The sequence below is a fragment of the Dasypus novemcinctus genome, chromosome 29 (genome assembly GCF_030445035.2).
Source record: "Dasypus novemcinctus isolate mDasNov1 chromosome 29, mDasNov1.1.hap2, whole genome shotgun sequence".
In the NCBI taxonomy this organism is placed as follows: domain Eukaryota; kingdom Metazoa; phylum Chordata; class Mammalia; order Cingulata; family Dasypodidae; genus Dasypus; species Dasypus novemcinctus.
Genome location: NC_080701.1, coordinates 29989659 through 30014945, shown reverse-complemented (window position 1 = coordinate 30014945; position 25287 = coordinate 29989659).

The window sequence follows — 25287 nt, the reverse complement described above, 5'->3', positions numbered from 1 at the left end:
AACAGAAAATCCCCGAACTTAGCAAAAGATATGAGCATGAGCAACCAAGAAGCCATCGAACACCAAACAAGATGAACTTGAAGAGACATAGGACCAGACAAATGGTGGTCAAACTGTCAAGTGCAAAGGACAAGGAGAGAGTTCAGAAAGCTGCAAAAGAAAAGCAATGTGTATGTACAAGGAAGTCCCAAATTAAATGCTGGCCTCTCATCAGAAATCATGGAGGCAAAAAAGCAGTGGGTTGAAATACTTAAAGAGCTGAAGGAAAACCACTGCTAAGAATTTTATAACCAGTGAAATTTCTTTCAAAAAGGAGGGCAGAATTAAGATATTCCCAGGTAAACAAAAGCTGAGGAAGTTCATCACCAGTAGACCTGCCTTACCAGCAATGCTGAAGGGAGTTCTTCAGACTGAAAAGAAAGGCTACAAGACACAATGAAGATCTTTGGCAGAAGTAACTATTTGGATAATTTTGAATTATTGTATTGTAATTTTTTATATATAACTCCACTTCTTACATCCTACAACTGCTAAAATGCAAACGCATAAGAAGTAATAGTAAGTCTATGATTTTGGACATACAATATACAAACTTATGATTTGTAACAAGTTACCAAAAAAGGTGAAGGACAGATGTGATATAGGGAAAGTTTATGCATATGCTACTGATGTCAAATTGGTATTAAAGGGAAGCAGAATTGGACCAGTGGTTAGGGCATCTGTCTACCACATGGGAGGTCCGCAGTTCAAACCCTGTGCGTCCTTGACCCGTGTGGAACTGGCCCATGCGCAGTGGTAATGCGCGCAAGGAGTGCACATAGGGGAGCCCCGCACACAAGGAGTGTACCCTGTAAGGAGAGCCGCCCAGCAGGAAAGAAAGTGCAGCCTGCCTGAGAATGGTGCCGCCCACATGGAGAGCTGACACAACCAGATGATGCAACAAAGAGAAACACAGATTCCCAAGCTGCTGACAACAACAGAAGCAAACAAGGGAGAAGGCACAGCAAATAGACACAGAGAACAGACAACCAGGGTGGGGGGAGGGGAGAAGGAGAGAGAAATAAATAAATAAAACTTTTTTAAAACATTGATATTAAATAAAAAATGATTGTTATACATAAAGGATGTTAAATTTTAACCCATGAGAGCTACAAAGTGCAGGTAGGGAATAGGGAGGTAAGGCTTAAAATATCCTAATACCCCATTTGGAACAATGGAAATATTTGGCTATGGAAGGTGGTGGTAGTAGGACAAGATTGTAAACAAAATTAACAGCACTGAATGATGTATTTGAATGTGGTTAAAAAGGAAGCTTTTAGGTTGTATACATGTTACTAGAATAAATTTTTTAATCCATGGAACTTCACAACACAGTGAACCCTACATTAAACCATGGACTCTAGTTAATCATACTATTATTAAAATGTGCTGCCATCAATTGTGACAAATGTATCACAACAACTCACGTGGTTAACAATAGGGTAGTATATGGGAACCCTGTATTTTATGCATGATATTTCTGTAAGCCACAGGTTCTCTAATTAAAAAGAGAAGCTACAGAAATTTTACAGAAATATAAGAGCCTTATTTTGCTGACACGATCTTACAACTACAAAAATTTCTTTTTAGATTATTTTTCATATTTTTCCTTTATCTTCTCAGGGTAGTGTTTTGATGTTGCTATAGCTGTTGTTAAGACTGGCGTTCTAGTCCCAACAGTGCTACTAGTTATTTGGGTAATTTGGGTGACTCTTTTCATTTCTTGACTGCAGAGTGACTGAGTGGTATCCATCTGTGGTTCTCTCTGTTGCCCTTGATAATCTTCTTTTAATGTTACTTAATTCCTATTATTAGTGAAATATATGATACTTTCAGGGTTAAACAAAATCATCTTTATTAATAAAGGGTCATAACCCATCAAATATATAATTAGAAGCCTCGTTATTTTTAAAAACCCCTCTCATCAGTATCATAGGAAACATAAAGGAGTTAAGAACATTTGACAATTTAATTGGGGATAATAAAGATATGTGAATAATTACATGACAAGAGAATAATAGAAATATCATAATAGTACATGTGAACTCACTAGAGGTCCTTAATAATTAAAAATGAGAGATCCTAGTGACATGCTTCAAACACAGAAGAGGGTGATATTACTCTGGGCAAGAACAGCACAAAAAGCTTCGTGAAGCCTTTGTTTTTATTTTTTATTATTAATAACAAAAATTTTGTTATATTCAAATAACACCAAGTAAAACATGAACAATTTAATAGTCAATGAATTGCAGGGTAAGAAATGAAAATCAAACCTCCCTTTTTAGTTTCCCAGTGATTCCTTCCTCAGAGACCAACTTAATGAATTTTGCACCTTGTTTTGTAGAAATACTCTATGTATGTGCACACACGGATGCATATCATGAACCCTGCTCTATACTTCCCTTTCCCCTCCTAATACGTCTTATAAATCAATACATTTCAACCCATACAGATCAACCAATTGTATTTTACATCTGTAAGATGTTCCTTGCAGTTATGCCATAATTTAAGCATCCCTCGTATGGATTGACTTTAAAATGGCTTCCAGTTTTCTGCTATAAACTAATCACTAAACAATGCTACAGTGAATATCTCTGGGCATATATGTCTGCACACATATATACAGGTATACCTGTAAGTGGAATGACTGGCTCTGCACATACATACGGGAATATGCATAAGAGGAATGTCTGTTTATGTGCATTTAGAATTTTGTAATGTAATTGCCAATTGTTCTCCCTCTAGGTTATAGCAATGTAAGTGTATCTGTTTCCCTGTGTGAAAAAAATAGCTTATTTTTACTAGTTTAATAGAAATGAAACCTTGTTCTTTTCCTTTATTTTTCTTATTAAAAAAGCTGATTTTGAGAACACTCAGATTTTTATTTTTTTGTTCTTTTCAGTTCTTGTTCAAATATATTGCCCATTTATCCATTTGATTTAATTCTTTTTTATTCATAAACTCTTCATATTTTAAGTAATTAACACATTATTTAATCACATATCTTGCAAATATCATTGTTATTTTTTTTTCCTTTTGACTTTTTTATGGTGTTTTTTAAAGAGCATAAATTTTTGTCAAATAAAATTATCAATATTTTTTCTCTTATAACACCTGGGTTTTGGTTCTTTTAAAAATTCTTAGCTAACTAAATTATCCTATTTTTGCTTAGATGTCTAAAGTTTTATAATTTTATTATTACATTTCTAAGCTAACCAGGATATACTTTGATGTAAGTAGTACATTTTTCTGCCAACTAGTTTGATGTCTCCAAACCATTCATTGAATAATTCATCATTCCTCCAATGATTCAAAATGTCTTCTAAATCATATATTTAATTCAGACAAACATTAGTCTTCTTTCTAAAACATCTGTTTTACTTTATGAATGCATTTATAATTATACATCTTACCATAATTGTTTCAATTACTGTACTTTTATGGTATATATATATATTTTTTTTATTTTTTTATTTTTTATTTTTTTTAATATTACATTAAAAAAATATGAGGTCCCATTCAACCCCACCGCTCCCACCCCCCCACTCCCCCCACAGCAACACTCTCTCCCATCATCATGCCACATCCATTGCACCTGGTAAGTACATCTCTGAGCATCACTGCACCCCATAGTCAATGGCCCACATCATAGCCCACACTCTCCCATGTTCCATCCAGTGGGCCCTGGGGGGATCTACAATGTTCCGTAATTGTCCATGAAGCACCACCCAGGACAACTCCACATCCCGTAAACGCCTCCCCATCTCATCTCTTCCTCCCAATTCCCGTACCCAGCAGCCACCATGGCCACCCTTCCCACACCAATGCCACATTATCTCTGTGGACATTGGATTGGTTGTGTCCATTGCACATCTATGTCAAGTGGGGGCTTAGATTCCACATGGATACTGGATGCACTCCTGCTTTCAGTTGTAGGCACTCTAGGCTCCATGGTGTGGTGGTTGACCTTCTTCAACTCCATGTTAGCTGAGTGGGGTAAGCCCAATAAATCAGAGTGTAGGAGCTGAAGTCTGTTGAGGCGCAGGGCCTGGCTATCATATTGTCAGTCCAGAGATTCAAATCCCCTAAATACATCTTAAACCTCAGGCCCAACTACAATTCCAGTAAAGTAGCATGAAAGTCTTGTGAAAAGAGATCCCATCTGAGTCCAGTTCGATCACGCAGAAACACCAGCTCCAAAGAAGGACCATCTGACATGGCAGTGAACCCCATCTGCCATCACCATAGAACCCGTGGGTCTCTTTATCCCTCAAAAGAACCAATACCTGGGGTTGCATCACTTTATCTGTCTCTTAGACTCTGCTCAGCTGTGCATAAGGGCATTCCTTCTGACAACATCCAGACTCTTTTTTAGAGACTCGTAGCCATATAAACTCATTTCTCCTTTCCATTTCCCCCTTACATTAGGTCAAACAGCATTTTGAAGTCATGTTATTATATGTAGACAGGGATATTCTGCTGATCCGCATTGTACCTTTAATTCAAGGTCATTTTCCAGTTGCATCTTCAGCTGGTATTTGGTAGTGATCCCTCGGTGCCAGGGAGGCTCATCCCCGGGTGTCATGTCCCATGCTGGGGGGAATGCATTGCATCTACATGCTGAGTTTGGCTTCAAGAGTGGCCACATTTGAGTAACATGAAGGCTGTTAGGAGGAAACTCCCAGGCACAATGCAACTCTAGGACTTGTTCTTATTGCAGGTGTATAGGCTCACAAGCATAGCCATTAGTATCAGGAACCCACTGTTGGGCCCTCATTCCTTCCTGGTTCTTACCGTTGCACCTGGGGGACTGCTGCTGCTCCCCTAGGGACCACGACAGAGCGCCCCCGGCCAGGAACCCAGTATCCCCCCCAGCTGTTGTTTTTAATTGTTTCCACTATGAGTATATCTAAACATTACCATGCACCCTGGACATATGCCCTGTATAACTCCCTGTCAACCATATATGGCCTGTCAATAACATCCCATACCAGTATTCCCCCGCCGCCATTGTTGAACCACACTGTGATCCAAAAACTTCCTGTAAAGTGAATCCCAACATAATGTCAGTTTCCCTTACTAGTAAAATGGAATATAGCGATGAGTTTAAAGGTTAGATCTAGATTACATATTGATTTGGAAAAATTTCTACATCCTATCTTTTCCTTTTCTTTTTTTTCTAATTATTGAGCTTCTCTAGAGTCTTAGATCACAGTAATTCATATATACAATATACTGTACTCCCACAGATCCACCATAAAACCTTTTCCCTTCCACAGCGGTAATCTTTTAACTTATTCATATCATATTTCCTGAAACTGATGTACAGATTCCGAAACAATAGCTTTCAAACAAGGTGACATCTGTGCTTACGATGTGGTCCATACTTCAGGATGTACAGTTTTCTAAATTTTTTAGTTATCCTATGTTTTACATTATGGTTTACATTATTAGTCTGTCTTCCCCTATATGTTTTTGGTGTACTATTACATGTTTTATATTCATCCTCGTGTAGTCTTGTGAAACTCCTCTCTTGCCCCCACATTTATCTTGGTTCCATCCATTCCACATCCATTTTCCCCTCCCCTTGGGGCCCACAGTGACAGCCAATCTCCATTTCCCGAGAAGCCACGTCCAGAGATACTTGCAGCAGTGTTCAGGGCCTGACTTTCTCAACTGCCCTAATTGCCTGGGAGCCACCCTTTCTCTCAAGAGATACAGTTCTCTCTATTTGATGGCATTAGTCCTCCCCAGGATGTGGGTCTACGCCAACTCTCACTTCTTGGGTCTCTATCCAATGGTACAACCCACGCTGGCAAAATGAGCCTTCAGCCATTCCCCCGGAGTCCGTCCCGCATCATACCATCCCCCCTGAGCATCCTAAACAGGTAACCCTCCTAATTATATTTTCATACGATTTTCTCAGCATTTTACTCTCAACGAACACCTGACACTCTCCTATGTTCATATGTTGCCCCTTCCTGCCCCCAATTTTTTGGGCACTATTACCCCTCCGCCCATCCCCAGCCACCCTCAAACCCGCAAAGCCCCACCCGAAGGCAACCCCTTGCCCCCATTTTGTCCCTTCTATGTGCTCATACTTACCGCCAGCTCATCATAGATTCCACCCCTGCAGATGTTGGCTCACATCCTTCCTCCACCCCCCGATTTCCTGTAAGTCTCTTTTCCAGTCTCTAGCTCTCTGAGGCAGGTTGCTTATTTCATATCATTGAGGTCATGTAGTATTTGTCCTTCAATGCCTGGGTTGCTTCACTCAATATAAGGTTCTCAAGATTCATCCATGTTATCACGTGTGTTTCTAGTGTATTTGTTCTTACAGCCGAGTAGTATTCCATTTTGTGTATATACCACATTTTATTGATCCACTCGTCTGTTGATGGGCATTTGGATTGATTCCAACTTTTGGCGACTCGTGAACAATGCTGCTATGAACATTGGTGTACATATATCAGTTTGTGTTCTTGTTTTCAGTTCTGATGGGTATATACCCAGCAGTGGTATTGCTGGGTCATATGGCAAATCTATGGTTAGTTTTTTGAGAAACCGCCAAACTGTCCTCCAGAATGGTTGGATCCTTCTGCATTCCCACCAGCAGTGGCTGAGTGTTTCCCTTTCTTCACATCCTCTCCAGCATTTGTATTCTTCTGTTTTTTTCATAGCTGCCAATCTTATGGGAGTGAGATGGTATCTCATTGTAGTTTTGATTTGCATTTCCCTGATAGCTAGGGATTTGGAGCATTTTTTCATGTGCTTTTTAGCCATTTGTATTTCTTCTTTGTAGAAGTGTCTGTTTAAATCTTTTTCCCATTTTTTAAATGGGTTATTTATGTTTTTATTTTCAAGATATATGAGTTCTTTATATATGCAAGTTATAAGTCTCTTATCAGATATATGATTGCAAAATATTTTCTCCCATTGTGTGGGTTCCCTTTTTACTTTCTTGACAAATTCCTTTGAGGTGCAGAAGGCTTTAATTTTGAGGAAGTCCCATTTATCTATTTGTTCTTTTGCTGCTCGTGCTTTTGGTATGATATTCATGAAGCCATTTCCTATTACAAGTTCCTGTAGATGTTTCCCTACACTGCTTTCCAAGATCTTTATGGTCTTGGCTCTTATATTTAGGTCTTTGATCCATCTTGAGTTGATCTTTGTATAAGGTGTGAGATGGTAATCCTCTTTCATTCTTCTACATATGGCTATCCAGTTCTCCAGGCACCATTTGTTGAATAGGCCATTCTCTCCCAGTTGAGAGGGTTTGGTGGCTTTATCGACTATTATATGGCTATATATATGAGGTTCTATATCAGAACATTCAATTCGATTCCACTAGTCTGTGAGTCTCTCCTTATGCCAATACCATGTTGTTTTCACTACTGTAGCTTTGTAGTATGTTTCGAAGTCAGGAAGTGTGATTCCTCCAATTTCATTTTTCTTTTTCAATATGTCTTTGGCTATTCGGGGCCTCTTTCCTTTCCAAATAAATTTCATAGTTAGTTTTTCTAGTTCCTTAATGAAGGCTGTGTTGATTTTTATTGGGATTGCATTGAATGTGTAGATCAGTTTTGGTAGGATAGACATCTTAATAATATTCAGTCTTCCTATCCATGAACAAGGAATATTCTTCCATTTATTTAGGTCTTCTTTGATTTCCTTGAACAGTCTTGTATTGTTCTCGGTTTATAAGTTTTTTACCTCTTTAGTTAAATTTATTCCTAAGTATTTGATTTTTTTATTTACTATTGTGAATGGTATTTGTCTCTTGATTTCCTCCTGATCTTGCTCATTATTGGTGTACAGAAATGCTACTGATTTTTGCGCATTGATCTTATAATCTGCGACTTTACTGAACTCATTTATGAGTTCTAGAAGCTTTGTTGTAGATCTCTCAGGGTTGTCTATGTATAGGATCATGTCATCTGCAAATAATGAAATTTTGATTTCTTCCTTTCCAATCTGAATGCCTTTTATATCTGGTTCTTGCCTCAGTGCTTGAGCAAGTACTTCTAAGACAATGTTAAATAGGAGCGGAGACAATGGGCATCCTTGTATTGTTCCTGAGTTTAGAGGGAAGGATTTCAGGATTTCTCCATTGTAAACAATGTTGGCTGTAGGTTTTTCATATATACTCTTTATCATGTTCAAAAAGGTTCCTTGTATTCCGATCTTTTGGAGTGTTTTTATTAAGAAGCGGTGCTGTATTTTGTCAAATGCTTTTTCTGCATCTATAGATATAATCATGTGATTTTTTTCCTTCAATCTGTTTATATGGTGTATTACATTGATTGATTTTCTTATGTTGAACCATCCTTGCATACCTGGAATAAATCCCACTTGGTCATGATGTATAATTCGTTTAATGTGTTGTTGAATACGATTAACAAGTATTTTGTTAAGTATTTTTGCATCTAGGTTTATTAGAGAAATTGGTCTGTAATTTTCCTTTCTTGTGGTGTCTTTGTTTGGCTTTGGTACTAGGGTAATGTTGGCATCATAGAAGGAGTTTGGCAATGTTCCTTCTGTTTCGATTTTTTGGAATAGTTTCAGCAGGATTGGTGTTAGTTCTTTCCGGAATGTTTTGTAGAATTCACCTGTGAAGCCGTCTGGCCCTGGGCTCTTCTTTGTTGGGAGATTTTTAATGACTGATTCTATCTCTCTGCTTGTGATTGGTTTGTTAAGATTGTCAATTTCTTCTTTCGTCAATATGGGCTGCTTATGTGTTTCTAGGAATTTGTCCATTTCCTCTGAATTGTCATTTTTGTTGGAATATAGTTTTTCAAAGTATCCTCTTATGATAGTCTTTATTTCTGTGGGTCAGTGGTGATATCGCCTTTCTCATTTCTTATTTTGTGTATTTGCATCTTCTCTCTGTTTTTCTTTGTTAGTCTTGCTAAAGGTTTGTCAATTTTGTTGATCTTCTAAAAAAACCAGCTCTTGGTCTTGTTTATCTTTTCAAGTGCTTTCTTATTTTCTATTTCATTTAGTTCTGCTCTTATCTTTGTTATTTCCTTCCTTCTTCTTCCTGTTGGGTTACTTTGTTGTTGTTTTTCTAATTCCTTCAAAAGTGCAGCTTTATGGTATATTTTAATATCTGATAAGGCTTGTATCTCAGTACTCAGCAAAATTTTTCTGGCTATTATCCCATTCTAATTTTCTAAGTTAAAATTTAGAGAAGCTAGTCTAGCATTTAAAACATTCCTCTTGGTATTTTTGCTCGGATTTCATTATTATCAATTATCTTGGGGCAACTGACCTCTTTAAAATATTGTGTTTTTCCATCTTAAAATGGGTTATATGTTTCCATTTATTCAAGTGTCTTTGGATAGCTGTAGAGGGCAGGAAGGACATCTCATGAAAGAAGAATGGTAAGAAAAGAGTAGTGAGAAAAATGCTCTGGCAACCTCGGCAGGTCAACATTTTGAAGTTAAATAAAGTAGAGATAAGACTGGGATGTACCGGAGGAGGCAGATGGTGAAGTCTTGAGTGCCACACTGAAGAATATGGGCTTCATTCCAGATGGTAAGAGGATGGCTACAGGAATATTCTTGAAGGCTATCAGTGGTGCTCAGTCAGGGTGACTTTGTCCCTGGGGGACATTTGGCAAAGTCTGGAGACATTTTTGGTGTGCACAACTAGAAGGTGTTGCCATTGGCATCGAATGAGTGGAATCCAGGGATGTTGCTAAACATCCTACAACACACAGGAAAGTTCCCCAAGAGAAAGAATTATCTACACCAAAATGTGAGTAGTGCTGAGGTTGAGTGCCCCTCTGCTAGAGGATTGAAGGGCAATGAGACTATAATCAGGAAAATGATTTAGGAGACCAGTGCAGGCCCAGTGGGCTCTGACCAGGCCCTAACATTGTCCCAGTTGGCTTCCTGCCTCCCAGCATCTGTCTTGTCAAAGCAGAATGGACCCAGTGGATTGGCTCCTACACTCAGACCTTGCAAAGTCTTGGCATTTAGTTTGTTTACCTCTTTCATACTTAGCTACTTTAAAATAAACACGTAGAAAAAGGTCAATTCTCCTACACAGGAATATGTTTTGGAAAATTCATGCTGTAAAATTTTGTTGGAAATAAAACTTTCTCAGAGTGTAAATGCTCAGATTTCATAAGCAATAAAATGAGGGCTGGTGGGCAGAGAGGAAAACCACACTGGACTGCTTTTAGAATGGCCATAATTCAAGTTAATATGGATGGCTTCTCAGGTCTTGAGAACATGAACAGCATTTTCTTCCAAGAAACCACATCGCTGGAAGGGTTATTACTTTCCTCCCCTTCTCAAACCGTCTCCATACCCAGGCATTTAATGAATCATTTTAGCATATCGTGTGCAAATGGTAGGCATTCAATAAATGAAGGTGACATAGTATGGGAAAAGGAAAAATCTAGCTCTTTTGTTTTCAGTATTTGTACAACATGAGTAAACAACTAAAGTTTATTTTGCTCTTATTACCTGCAGATGCTTTAAGTGGATTATCTGTGAGTCCTCATGATTCTATGAGGTAACGGACAGGGACTCTTACCACGGAGGGTAAGCTGTTTCCCATGATCGCCCAGCTGGTAAGTGCAGGAGCAGGGGCTCACATTTGGAACCCAGCCTCTTAAATATTAGGCTGCACTGACGCCACACTCCAATTACCAATGACACACGATTCCCATCCTCTATCTTATTGAATCCTCAAAATGGCCTTGAGAGATAAGCATATAAGACCCGTTTTGTAGCCATGGAAGTTGAGGCTCAGAGAGTAGGGACTGCCCAGTGTGTCCCAGTGCAGAGTCTAGAGTGGATGTTTCCTCTACGATGTCACACTGTGTCATTGTTAGCTTGTGGCCTCAGTTCCAAATGCACCCCCCATTGTTCTGTGTAAATGAAACTGGATCCTGTAAATATCCATCCTTACCAGCTGGCATACTATTAAACTTTGGTGGTAGAGAATGCCTGAGGGACAATGATGGAAGGAGTGGTCTTCCCTTCCTGGCTCCAGGGTGCTCCCCTCTCCACGCCCTCACAGTGCATGCTCTGTCCTGCATCCAGCTCCCACAGTAAATGGCTTCTTCGCTGCAGGAGCTCCCCCAGGGCTCAGCGGCCAGCAGTACTCCTCAGCATCTTCTTGGGCAACTTTGCAGCAAGGACCAAGGCATAGTGCCCTTCCTTGGCATCCCAAACGTCAGATTTTCAGTAAATTCTGCCAGCATGTTACTGAGCAACTTCTTGTCCATCCAGTGAGCCATAGTTGCAACCTCAAAAAGGTCTGAGTCTCAGTTTAGAGGGAATGACCACTACTTATATTTACAAATCCTATATTCTCTAAGGTTCTTTTTACCCTTTATTAGCCAATTCCCCAGTGATTCTGTGCTCTATTATAATTAGTAACTTTCTATTAAACTTTCTTGGTATAATAGAAATTACTGTGTGGTTTGACATTCTCTGAGTCACTCTTATTCTGTAGAAAATTTTTCCCTTTCTTCTCTTTTCACTATTCATTTGGCTGTTTCTCTGCTCACGAGCACCTTCATCCAAGGTTTAGTAGAGTAAACACAAATTCATTCTCTTCTAGAACTAATTCCAGAGGCTTTGGAAAGTGTCTTAGAACACATTTACAATAAATAAATCCTGTTACACAACAGGTATCAATAACTTTTAAAAGACTGAAATTGTACAAAGCACCTTCTCTGATCATAATGGAATGAAACTGGAAATTAATCACAGGCTAAGAACTGGAAAATTCACAAATATGCAGAGGCTAAACAAAAAGCTATTAAACAACCGGTTGGTCAAAGAAGAAATTGCAAGAGAAATTAGGAAATATCTTGAAATGAATGAAAATGAGAACACAACATATCAAAAGGTATGGAATGGGAGAACCCAAGATGGTGGCAGCATAAGGAGGTCCTAGAGTCAGCTCATCCTGCAGGGCGGTTGGTAATCACCCAGAGCTATCTAAAACATGTTTAGGGGCTCCCAGTGGACTAGGAGAGCATCCTGCAACATCCTTGAAAGTATGAAGGAGGAAACTGCCCATCGGCAGAGAAGATTTGTGAGTAGAGACCTCGATGCTAGGGAGGCCAGTGCTAGCTGTGCAAGGCACTTCAGGAGCTATTCCGTGGCTGGAGTTGGAAACTCCACTTCCCAAAAACAGAGGAGGAAGACACAGTGTGGCTCCAGCTTCAGCTTCTGCTCAGTAAATTCAGCTGGTTAAAGTTTAGTCCTAAGAATAGTTAAGGTTTGAAACTGTCCAAGTTGGAAAGAGGCCAGTAGCTGACATTTTAACTCTACCCCAGGCACAAAGGGAAGCAGGTGGACTGAGAATCACAGTGCTGGTGGCAACTGGCTTCTTTTCAACCAGAACAGATTGCAGCTCTAGCCTAAACCCCAGCCCCACCTCCAGCAGGGAGGAAGATGGGGAGACCTGCACCACCTCTCTGGGAAATTGTAAGCCATGCCACAGATGCTGGTGCCAATCCTATCTAGCAGCAGAAGGTGCCTTGGGAGCTATTCTATGGCTGGAGTTAGAAGCTAAATTTTGTATAAATGAGGGAAGAAGAGATGTTTGTCCACTGACTTCAGATACTGATAAGTAAATCAGCTGGCTAAAGTATAACCCTAAAAACTGCTAGGATTTGAACCTGTCCATGTTGGAAAGAAGACAGTAGCCACCATTTGACTCTGTCCCTGGTATGAGGGGAAGCCGGGCAGACTGAAAATCACAGTGACATTAGGAACTGGATTCTTTCCACCAAGATCAGACTGCAGCCCTAGCCTGGGCTCCCACCCCACCTGAGGCAGGGAAGAACCTGGCAGGAATTGCACCAGCTTCTTCAGACATCTCCAGATGCCTTTGGCCATACACGAGGGTCTACTAGCCCTCACCACAATAGGACAGAAGAGGAGCTGGGTTTCCTCAGCCTCTCTGGACAAATGTGGGCATTTTGAGTCCACACGAACTGGTTCATTGAGTGCCTTTGAATCTATTTTCACTCTGCCCCCCATAGGATAGGAGGGGGCTGGTGTTCCCTCAGCCTCTCAGGGCAACTTCAGGTGCTTCTGGCCTGCACAAACCTGACTTTTGGGCACCTGTGACTCTATCCTCACCCCCAATAGGAAAAGAGAAGGTTTTTATGTTTGCCCAGCCTCTCTGGGTGACTGCAGGTGCTTTGGGCCCACACTGTCTGGATTGGTGGGTGCTTGTGCATCCACCCCCACTCCCCAAATGAAATGATGGTGCTTTTGTTTCCTCAGCCTCTCTGGGCAACAGCAGGCATTTTGGGCCTGCGTGGACTGGACTGTTGGATGCCTTTGGATCTAACAGCAGCCCCAATACAATAGTAGGCATCTGGTTACTCCTCAGCCTCCCCAGGAAATGGTGGGTACTTTTGGCCTACAGAGACTGACTGAACTCTTCGGGGCTGGTGGAGTCAACTCCATGCCCTAATAGGATAGGAGGGGGCTGGCATATCCTCAGTCTCTCTAGACAGTGGCAGATACTCTCAGCCTAAAGGGACTGAACTGTTTGTTGCCCATGGATCCACCTCCATCACACAATAGGATAGGTGGGGGCTGGTGCTTCCACAGCCTCTTCAGGTAACAGTTGGTGCTTTTGGCCTACAGGGACTGAAGTGTTGGATATTGGTGGTTCTATTCCCACCCCCTAATGGACAGAAGGGACAGTGCTTCCTCAGCCTCTCAGGAAACTTCAGGCATATTTGGCCCACACAGATTAAATTGTTGAGCACTAAGAGGGTCCATCCCCAGCCCCAGCAATGGGGGAGGGCGGCCCTGGTGCTTTGTCGGTTTACCTGGGCAAATGTGCTCATTTTGGACCCACATGGCATAGATTACTGCCCACAACTTCTGCTTAATCCCTGCCCCAGGTAAGGGAGGAAGGGCTGTGTAGCTTCATCAGTATCTCTGGGCAACTACAGACATTCTTGTCCTGTATAACTGGGATTCTCACACACAATTGTAGCTCTGTCCCTACCTCTGAAAGAGGAGAAAGGTGGGAGAAGTTTCATCAATTCTTGGAGCAATGTGGGCAGCTTCAGCTTCCACAGATTACAGCACCAACTACATCCTTGGCTCCTACTGTACAATGAGCAAGGAAGAAAAGACAAGAAATCCCTAAATTAAAGGAAAAAACTGCACCCCAAATAAATACAACTAGTAAGCCAGATGCAAAGATACCAACCAAAAATTACAATCCATACCAAGAAACAGGAAGATATTGCCCAGTTATAGAAATAAGATAAGTCTGTCAGATGACATAAAGGAGTTGAGACAATGAATCAAATATGTTCAAGCAAATCCCCCTGATAAATTCAGTGAGGGTATTGAAGAGGTTAAAGGTATTAAGAGACACTGGGGGAGCACAAAGAAGAATTTGAAAGCATACTTAGAAAAATAACAGGGCTTATGGGAATTAAAGGTGCAATAAATGACATAAAAGAACACTGGAGGCATATAAAAGAAGATTTTGGGAAGAAGAAGAAGGAATCAGTGAGTTTGAAGACATGACCTCCAAATGCAAACATAGAAAAGAACAGAAGAAGAAAAGAATGGAAAAAATTGAACAGGGTGTCAGGGAACTAAATGACACCAAGAGACTTGCAAACCTATGGGTCATGGGCATCCCCGAAGGAGAAGAAAAGAGAAAATGGGGAGAAGGAATGTTTGAAGAAATAATGGTAGAAATTTCCCAACCCTATTGAAAGGCAGAGATAGCCATGTCCAAGAAGAACATCATACTTGTACCCAAATGAGTCCAAATAGACCAACCCTGAGACACATATTAATCACAATGTCAAATGGCAAAGCCAAAGAAAGAATCCTGTGAGCAGGAAGAGAAAAGCTATGCATAACATACAAGGGATACCCAATAAGATTAAGTGCCAATTTTGCATCAGAAACCATGGAGGCAAGAAGGCAGTGCTATGTTATATTTAGATACTGCAAGAGAAAAACTTCGAGCTAAGAATTTTATATCTGGGAAGATTATCTTTGAAACAGGAGGGCAAGTTTAGAATATTCACAGGTAAACAGAAACTGAGAGAATTATTTACAAAAAGACCAACTTTGCAGGAAGTACCAAAGGGAGTGTTATAGCCTGAAAAGAAAAGACAGGAGAGAGAGGCTTGGAAGAGAATACAGAAATGATGATTGTATCAGTAACATTAACAAAGTGTCAAAAGAGTGGTGAAAATACAAAGTCAGATGAAACTTCAAAATGGATGAAATAAGAACTGCCTTCACATTAATAACATTGAATTTTATTGGATTAAATTCTCCAAACAAAAGACACAGAGTATAAGAATGAATAAGCAAGTATGAGCCTTCTGTTTGCTGTTTGCAAGAGACTCATCTTAGAGTCAGGATACCAATAGATTGAAAGTGAAAGGTTGGAAAAAGATATTCCATGCATGCAGTAACCAAAAAGGCTGGGGTAGCTCTACTTATACTGGATGAAGTAGGCTTTACAAGCAAAATTATTAGTAGAGACAGGAAAGACATTACAAATTAGTAAAAGGGATGATTCACCAGGAAGAAATAGCAATCATAAATGTATATGCACTTAACCAGGATGCCCCAAGATATAGGAGGCAAACAGTGGGAAAACTGAAGGGAGAAATAGATGTCTCTACAATAATAGTTGGAGACTTCAATACACCACTCTCAACATTGGATAGAACATTTGGGCAGAGGATTAAAAAAGAAACAGAGAGCTTGAATAAAATGATAAGTGGACTACACCTAATAGACATATACAGAACATTGCACCCCAAAACAGCAGGCTATACATTCTTTTCAAGTACTCATGCATCTTTCCACAGAATACACCATATGTTGGGTCACAAAGCAGATATCAGTAAATTCAATAAGATCAAAATTATACAAAGCACTTTCTCTGATCATAATAGAATAAAGTTGGAAATCATCAAGAAATAGAAAAAGGGAAAATTCACACATAGATGGTGATTAAACAGCATAATCTTCAATAATCAGTGGGTCAAAGAAGACATTTCAAGAGAAATCAATAAATATCTCGAGATGAATGACAATGAGTACACAACATATCAGAAACTATGGTATACAGCAAAGGCAGTGCTGAGAGGGAAATTTATATCCTTCAATGCTTACTTAAAAAAGAAGAAAGATCTAAAATCAATGCCTAACTACACAACTGGAGGAATGAGAAAAAGAACAGCAAACTAATCCCAACGGAAGCAGAAGGAATGAAAGAACAAAGATCAGAAATAAATGAAATTGAGAGCAAAACAAAGCAATGGAATTAACAGAATCAAAAGTTGGTTCATCAAGAAGATTAACAAAGGGCGTTGGAGACTCTTTGGGACCGGATTGTTTCGGGATTTTTGCTGGTCCGGAGGTGTCTGGACATCGATTTGGAGGGAAGGTAACAGAAAGGATTCATCTGTGAAATATACACGGAGATCCCAGCTACCTGTAGAGGATTCCCTTCTTGGGTAGGCGGAGACGAGGCATCTAGCCCCGCTCGGTGGGGCTGAGCCAGGCCGGGCCGCAGCGGCGGACGCCGGAGCGGGGCCGGGCGGGGCCGAGCCAGGCCGAGCCGGGCCGAGCCGGGCCGCGGTAGCGCTTGGAGCCGGGCGGGGCCGGTGCAGGCCCCGGCTGCGGGCCGCGGTAGCGCTTGGAGCCGGGCGGGGCCGGTGCAGGCCCCGGCTGCGGGCCGCGGTAGCGCTTGGAGCCGGGCGGGGCCGGTGCAGGCCCCGGCTGCGGGCCGCGGTAGCGCTTGGAGCCGGGCGGGGCCGGTGCAGGCCCCGGCTGCGGGCCGCGGTAGCGCTTGGAGCCGGGCGGGGCCGGTGCAGGCCCCGGCTGTGGGCCGTGGTAGCGCTTGGAGCCGGGCGGGGCCGGTGCAGGGCCGCGGTAGCGCTTGGAGCCGGGCGGGGCCGGTGCAGGCCCCGGCTGCGGGCCGCGGTAGCGTTTGGAGCCGGGCGGGGCCGGTGCAGGCCCCGGCTGCGGGCCGCAGTAGCTCTTGGAGCCGGGCGGGGCCGGTGCAGGCCCCGGCTGCGGGCCGCGGTAGCGCTTGGAGCCGGGCGGGGCCGGTTCAGGCCCCGGCTGCGGGCCGCGGTAGCGTTTGGAGCCGGGCGGGCCCGGGTCAGGCCGCGGCGGGTACGGAGCCGGGCAGGGCCGGTCCAGGCCGCGGTGGCGGGAGGTGGACGCCGGAGCCGGCTGGGCCGCTGTAGCGAGCGGAGCTGGGCGGAGCCAGGCCAGGCCAAGGGGGCGTGAGGAGCCGGGCAGAGCCGGTCCAAGCCTCCGCGGCGGGCGGAGCCGGGCCTGCGGAGGGGTTTCTGGTTTTTTTTTGTTTGTTTGTTTGTTTGTTTGTTTTTTGTTTTTGTTTTTTTTTTTTTTAATTTTACTTAATTTTTTTTTTTTTTTTTTTTTTTTTTTTTTTTTTTGAGCATCTGCAGTACTGGGGAGTTCGTGGGCCCTGGGCGGCCTATTGGGGGTTTGTGGGAAGGGAGGTCCTTGCAGACCCATTTGGGCAGACAGACGGGGGGGTTTTAGGGCAAAGCGGGGGGAAGTTGTTGTTTTAGATAGTGTTGCAATTGTGACACGTGTGTACCTGTATCTCTCTTCTCCCTATCCGTTCCCCACCGTTTGCCCATCCTCTTTTTCTTTCTTCCTTTCTTCTTGCCTTTCTTTTTTCTTTATTATAATTAGTTTGTTTTTTTTGTTTTTTTGTTTTTGTTTTTTTTTTTTTCGGTTTTCTCTTTCCCTCTTGTCCCTCATCTTCCACTTATTTTTACTTTAATTCAAGTATAAAATAGGTGCTACAGGGAACACCTCACATTTGCTGGGTTTTCCCATCCTCCACTGCCTCATTTCTGTGTGAACTGATTTAGGCTACCTACACTATCCCCCTTCCCCTGCATCTTGATATCCACTATCATCTACTGTCTCTCCTATATTCCACCCCCCACCTCCCGTTCTTTGATCCACAAAGTGTCTAACTCTTAATTTCTAATACCTTTGTTCTGTTTTCTGTCTATTATCCACTCTTGAAACTATTACCTTTCTTTTCTTTTTCCCTCTCTCATGAAAACAATAGCTGTGTAGTTCATACCATATTCCTCCCAAATTCAGTCATCAACTTCATAAAAGGTACTCTACCTACAGCTATAACTCTATACAATCTACATGAATCTAACCTCCATCCTTCCAGATCTCATATTCCTGCTTTATTAACATACATCACCAATACAACTTTACACTTTTCCCTTGCTTACACAATTGCCTTTCCCCAACACTAATACTTTCCTCTAAAGTGAACTTAACCAACAACAAGTAACTAGAATAAGAAGAAAAAAGTGACAAAGAGAAGATATAACACCTGTGCAAAAATAACAACTAATTAACCTCCAAGAGCAGACAAAGAAGCTAAGGAACTGATTAAATTCGTCAAAATAAAGAGATGACCAGAAAGCAACAAAAATCTACGAACCAAACCAATAATCAGGAAAACATGGCTGAATCCAATCAACAAACCAATAATCACGAAGGGGAGCAAAACTTGGCACAAGCAATGAAAGATCTCAGAACATTTATCACCGACAAATTTGATGCAGTAATGAAAGAGGTTAACAACATGAAGACATCACTTGGAGGGGAAATTGCAGACATACGCAAAAACATAACAGATATGATGGGAATGAACACCACAGTTCAAGAAATCAAAAATACACTTGCAGCAAATATCAGCAGACTAGAAGAGACAGAGCAGAGAATTAGTGATGTGGAAGACAGTACATCAGAAATCAAACAGATAGTAGAAGGGGTCAATAAGAAGATAGAAAAAATCCAATTAGGATTTAGGGACCTGAATGACAATGCAAAACGCTCAAACATACGTATTATAGGCATTCCAGAAGGTGAAGAGAAGGGAAAGGGGTCAGAAAGAGTGTTGCAGGAAATAATGGCTGAAAACTTCCCAAATCTACTGAAAGAGACAGATGTACATATCCAAGAAGCACAGCGCACTCCACAAGTCATAAACCCCAACAGGCCCACCCCAAGACATATACTTGTCAAATTATCCAATGCTCAAGACAAAGAGAAAATCCTAAAAGCAGCAAGAGAAAAGAAAACCATCACATACAAGGGAAGCTCAATTAGATTAAGTGCTGATTTCTCTTCTGAAACCATGGAGGCAAGAAGACAGTGGTATGATATAGTCAAGGTACTAAAGGAAAAAAATTTCCAACCAAGAATACTCTATCCAGCTAAACTAGCATTCAAACATGATGGAGAGTTCAAAACATTCGCAGACAAACAGAAACTGAAAGAGTATACCAACAAGAAACCTCCCCTTCAAGAAATTCTAAAGGGAGTTCTGCAGGAAGAAAGGAAAAAACAGGAAAGGCAAAGTTGGAGGAGAGTATAAGACCAACAACAACAACAAAAAAGACAAAAAAAAATATACAAACAAAATATGACAAACACAAATCCAATCAAAATATGGCTAACACAAATAAATCCTTGATAGTAATAACACTGAATGTCAATGGATTAAACTCACCTATCAAAAGATTCAGACTGGGACACTGGATAAGGAAATATGACCCATCCATATGCTGTCTACAAGAGACACATCTTAGACCCAGAGACGCATGGAGATTGAAAGTGAAAGGCTGGAAAACAATCATACAAGCTAACAATAACCAAAAAAAGGCAGGAGTAGCTATATTAATATCAGACAAAATAGACTTTAAATGTGAAACAATTGTGAGAGACAAAGAAGGATACTACATTTTAGTCAAAGGGAAAATCTGTCAAGAAGATCGAACAATCATAAATATCTATGCCCCTAACAAGGGTGCCTCTAAATACGTCAGGCAAACGCTGGAAAAACTAAGTGAAAGAATAGATACATCTACAATTATAGTGGGGGATTTTAATACACCACTATCAACTCTGGACAGAACATCTCAAAAGAGAATCACCAAAGAAACAAAACATCTGAATAGTATAATAGAGGAGCTCGATCTAATAGACATATATAGATCGCTACACCCAAACACAGCAGGATATACATTTTTCTCAAGCGCACATGGATCATTCTCCAAGATAGATCATATGCTAGGCCACAAAGAAAGGCTGAACGAATTCAGAAAGATTGAAATCATACAAAACATTATCTCTGACCACAGTGGAGTCAAGCTGGAGATTTGCAAGGGAAAGCAGCCCAGATTTCACACCACGATTTGGAAATTAAACAACACACTCTTAGAAAAACAGTGGGTCAAAGAGGAAATCTCAAAAGAAATCAATGACTACCTTGAAACAAATGATAATGATAACACAACATACCAAAATTTATGGGATGCAGCAAAAGCAGTACTGAGAGGGAAGTTTATAGCCATAAATTCATATATCAAAAAAGAAGAAAGAGCAAAAATTGAAGAACTAACTGCACATTTGAAGGAATTAGAAAAACAACAACAAAGTAACCCAACAGGAAGAAGAAGGAAGGAAATAACAAAGATAAGAGCAGAACTAAATGAAATAGAAAATAAGAAAGCACTTGAACAGATAAACAAGACCAAGAGCTGGTTTTTTGAGAAGATTAACAAAATTGACAAACCTTTAGCAACACTAACAAAGAAAAAAAGAGAGAAGATGCAAATACACAAAATAAGAAATGAGAAAGGCGATATCACCACTGACCCCACAGAAATAAAGACTATCATAAGAGGATATTTTGAAAAACTATATTCCAACAAAAATGACAATCTAGAGGAAATGGACAAATTCCTAGAAACACATAAACAGCCCATATTGACAAAAGAAGAAATTGATGATCTTAACAAACCAATCACAAGCAGAGAGATAGAATCAGTTATTAAAAATCTCCCAACTAAGAAGAGCCCAGGGCCAGATGGCTTCACAGGTGAATTCTACAAAACATTCCAGAAAGAACTGACACCAATCCTGCTGAAACTATTCCAAACCATCGAAACAGAAAGAACATTACCCAACTCCTTCTATGATGCCAACATTACCCTAGTACCAAAGCCAAACAAAGACATCACAAGAAAGGAAAATTACAGACCAATTTCTCTAATGAACCTAGACGCAAAAATACTTAACAAAATACTTGCTAATCGTATTCAACAACACATTAAACGAATTATACACCACGACCAAGTGGGATTCATCCCAGGTATGCAAGGATGGTTCAACATAAGAAAATCAATCAACGTAATACACCATATAAACAGATTGAAGGAAAAAAATCACATGATTATATCTATTGATGCAGAAAAAGCATTTGACAAAATACAGCACCCTTTCTTGATAAAAACACTCCAAATGATTGGAATACAAGGAAATTTTTTGAACATGATAAAGAGTATATATGAAAAACCTAAAGCCAATATTGTTTACAATGGAGAAATCCTAGACTCCTTCCCTCTAAACTCAGGAACAAGACAAGGATGCCCACTGTCGCCGCTCCTATTTAACATTGTCTTAGAAGTACTTGCTCGAGCACTGAGGCAAGAACCAGAAATAAAAGGCATTCAAATTGGAAAGGAAGAAGTCAAAATTTCATTATTTGCAGATGACATGATCCTATACATAGAAAACCCTGAGAGATCTACAACGAAGATTCTAGAACTCATAAATGAGTTTAGTAAAGTCGCAGGTTATAAGATCAATGTGCAAAAATCAGTAGCATTTCTGTACACCAATAATGAGCAAGATCAGGAGGAAATCAAGAAACAAATACCATTCACAATAGTAAATAAAAAAATCAAATACTTAGGAATAAATTTAACTAAAGAGGTAAAGAACTTATACACTGAGAACTATACAAGATTGTTCAAGGAAATCAAAGAAGACCTAAATAAATGGAAGACTATTCCTTGTTCATGAATAGGAAGACTGAACATTATTAAGATGTCTATCCTACCAAAATTGATCTACACATTCAATGCAATCCCAATAAAAATCAATGCAGCCTTCTTTAAGGAACTAGAAAAACTAACTATGAAATTTATTTGGAAAGGAAAGAGACCCCGAATAGCCAAAGACATACTGAAAAAGAAAAACGAAATTGGAGGAATCACACTACCTGACTTCAAAACATACTATAAAGCTACGGTGGTGAAAACAGCATGGTATTGGCATAAGGAGAGACATATAGACCAATGGAATCGAATTGAAAGCTCTGATATAGAACCTCACATATACAACCACATAATATTCGATAAAGCCACCAAACCCTCTCAACTGGGAGAGAGTGGCCTATTCAACAAATGGTGTCTGGAGAACTGGATAGCCATATGTAGAAGAATGAAAGAGGATTACCATCTCACACCTTATACAAAGATCAACTCAAGATGGATCAAAGACCTAAATATAAGAGCCAAGACCATAAAAACCTTAGAAAGCAGTGTAGGGAAACATCTACAGGACCTTGTAATAGGTAATGGATTTATGAATATCTCACCAAAAGCACGAGCAGCAAAAGAACTAATAGATAAATGGGACTTCCTCAAAATTAAAGCCTTCTGCACCTCAAAGGAGTTTGTCAAGAAAGTAAAAAGGGAGCCCACACAGTGGGAGAAAATATTTGGCAATCACATATCTGATAAGAAACTTATAACTTGCATATATAAAGAACTCCTACATCTTGAAAATAAAAAGATAAACAATCCATTTAAAAAATGGGAAAAAGACTTAAACAGACACTTCTCCGAAGAAGAAATACAAATGGCAAGAAAGCACATGAAAAAATGTTCCAAATCTCTAGCTATCAGGGAAATGCAAATCAAAACCACAATGAGATACCATCTTACACCCATAAGATTGGCAGCTATGAAAAAAACAGAAGAATACAAGTGCTGGAGAGGATGTGAAGGAAGGGGAACACTCATCCACTGCTGGTGGGAATGCAGAAGGATCCAACCATTCTGGAGAACAGTATGGCGGTTTCTCAAAAAACTAGCCATAGATTTGCCATATGACCCAGCAATACCACTGCTGGGAATATACCCAGCAGAACTGAAAACAAGAACACAAACCAATATGTGTACACCAATGTTCATAGCAGCATTGTTCACTATTGCCAAAAGTTGGAATCAACCCAAATGCCCATCAACAGACGAGTGGATCAATAAAATGTGGTATATACACACAATGGAATACTACTCGGCTGTAAGAACAAACACACTACAAACACATGTGATAACATGGATGAATCTTGAGAACCTTATGTTGAGTGAAGCAACCCAGACATTGAAGGACAAATACTACATGACCTCAATGATATGAAATAAACAAGCTGCCCTAGATAGCAAGAGACTGAACGATAGGCTTGCAGGAAATCAGAGGGTGGAGGAAGGATATGAGCCGATGTCTGCAGGGGTGGAATTTAAGACGAGATGGTGGTAAGTATGAACACAAAGAAGAGATAAAAGGGGGGCAAGGGGTTGCCTTTGCTTGGGGCTTTGCGGGTTTGAGGGTGGCTGGGGAGGGACGGGTGGGTAACGTTGCCCAAAAGTGGGGGGAGGGAGGGGTAGCATACGAACCAGGAGAGGGTCAGGTGTTGGTGGAGAGTAAAATGCCGAGAAAATCATATCAAAATATAATAAAGAGGGTTACCTGTTTAGAATGCTCGGAGGGGAGGGTCTGATGCAGGACGGGCTCCTGGGGAATGTCTAAATGCTCATTCTGCCAGAGTGGGTGACACCATGGGGTAGAAACCCAAGTAGTGAGAGTGGGGGTGGACCTACATCCTGGGGAGGACTAATGCCATCCAATAGAGGGAACTGTATCCCTCGAGAGAAAGGGTGGCTCCCAGGGCATTGGGGCAGTTGAGCAAGTTAGGCCCTGAACACTATTCCATCTATCTCTGGAAGTGGCTCCTCAGGAAACGGAGGTTGGCTATCACTGAGGGCACCAAGGTGGAAGGGAAAATGGACGTTAAATGTGTGGAACCAAAGTAAATGGGGGGTAAGAGAGGAGTTTCTTGAGAGTACACAAGGATGGATATAAAACATGTAATATTACACCATAACATATAGGAGATGACAGACTGATAATGTAAACCATAATGTAAAACATAGGATAACTAAAAATGTAAAGAACTGTGTATCCTAAAGTATGCACCATAATGTAAACACAGATGTCACCTTGTTAGAAAGCTAATGTCTCAGACTCTGTACATCACTTTAAGTAAATATGATATGAATAGGGCGTAAGAGTATCACTGTGGAAGGGAAAAGGTTTTCTGGTGGATGTGTGGGAGTGCTGTATATTATATATATACATTGCTGTGGTCTAGGACTCCTGTGAAGAAAAGCTGCATAATTAGGGGGGGGGGGGGAAAAAAGAAAAAAAAAAAGAAAAAAATAGGATGTGGAATTTTTTCAAGTCAACATTCTTTATCTAAGTTCTTTATCTAACTTTATCCAAGTTCTTTACCTATCCTTTAAACTCATCGCTATATGCCATTCCCTAGTAAGGGACCATGACATTATATTGGGCTTCAAATTTCGGGGAGTTCTGGATCACAGAGTGTTTCAACAATGGCAATGGAGGGATACTGGTATGGGATACCAATGACAGGTGATATATGACTGACAGGGAGCGGTACAGAACATATGTCCAGGGTGCATGGCAATGTTTGGATATACTCATAGTGGCAACAATTAAAAACCACAGTAGGGGGGGTACTGGGTTCCTGGCCAGTGGTGCTCTGTCGTGGTCCCTAGGGGAGCAGCGACAGTCTCCCAGGTACAGTGGTGGGGACCGGGAGGGAGTGAGGGTTCAACAGTGAGCCCCTGATACTAATGACTATGCTTGTGAGCTGATAAACCCAAAATAATAACAAGGCCTAGAGCAACTTTGTGCCTGGGAATTTCCTTCTGTCAGCCTTCATGTTACTCAAATGTGGCCAGTCTCGAAGCCAAACTCAGCATGTAAATGCAATGCCTTCCCCCCAGCGTGGGACATGACACCCGGGGATGAGCCTCCCTGGCAACGAGGGACCACTATCAACTACCAACTGATGATGCAACAGGAAAATGACCTTATACGGAAGGTTCAATGCGGATCAGCAGAATATCCATGTCTACATAAAATACCATGACTTTAAAATGCTGTTTGACCTAAAGTAAGGGGGAAATGGAAAGGAGAAATGAGTTTATATGGCTACAAGTTTCTAAAAAAGAGTCTGGAGGCTGGCAGAAGG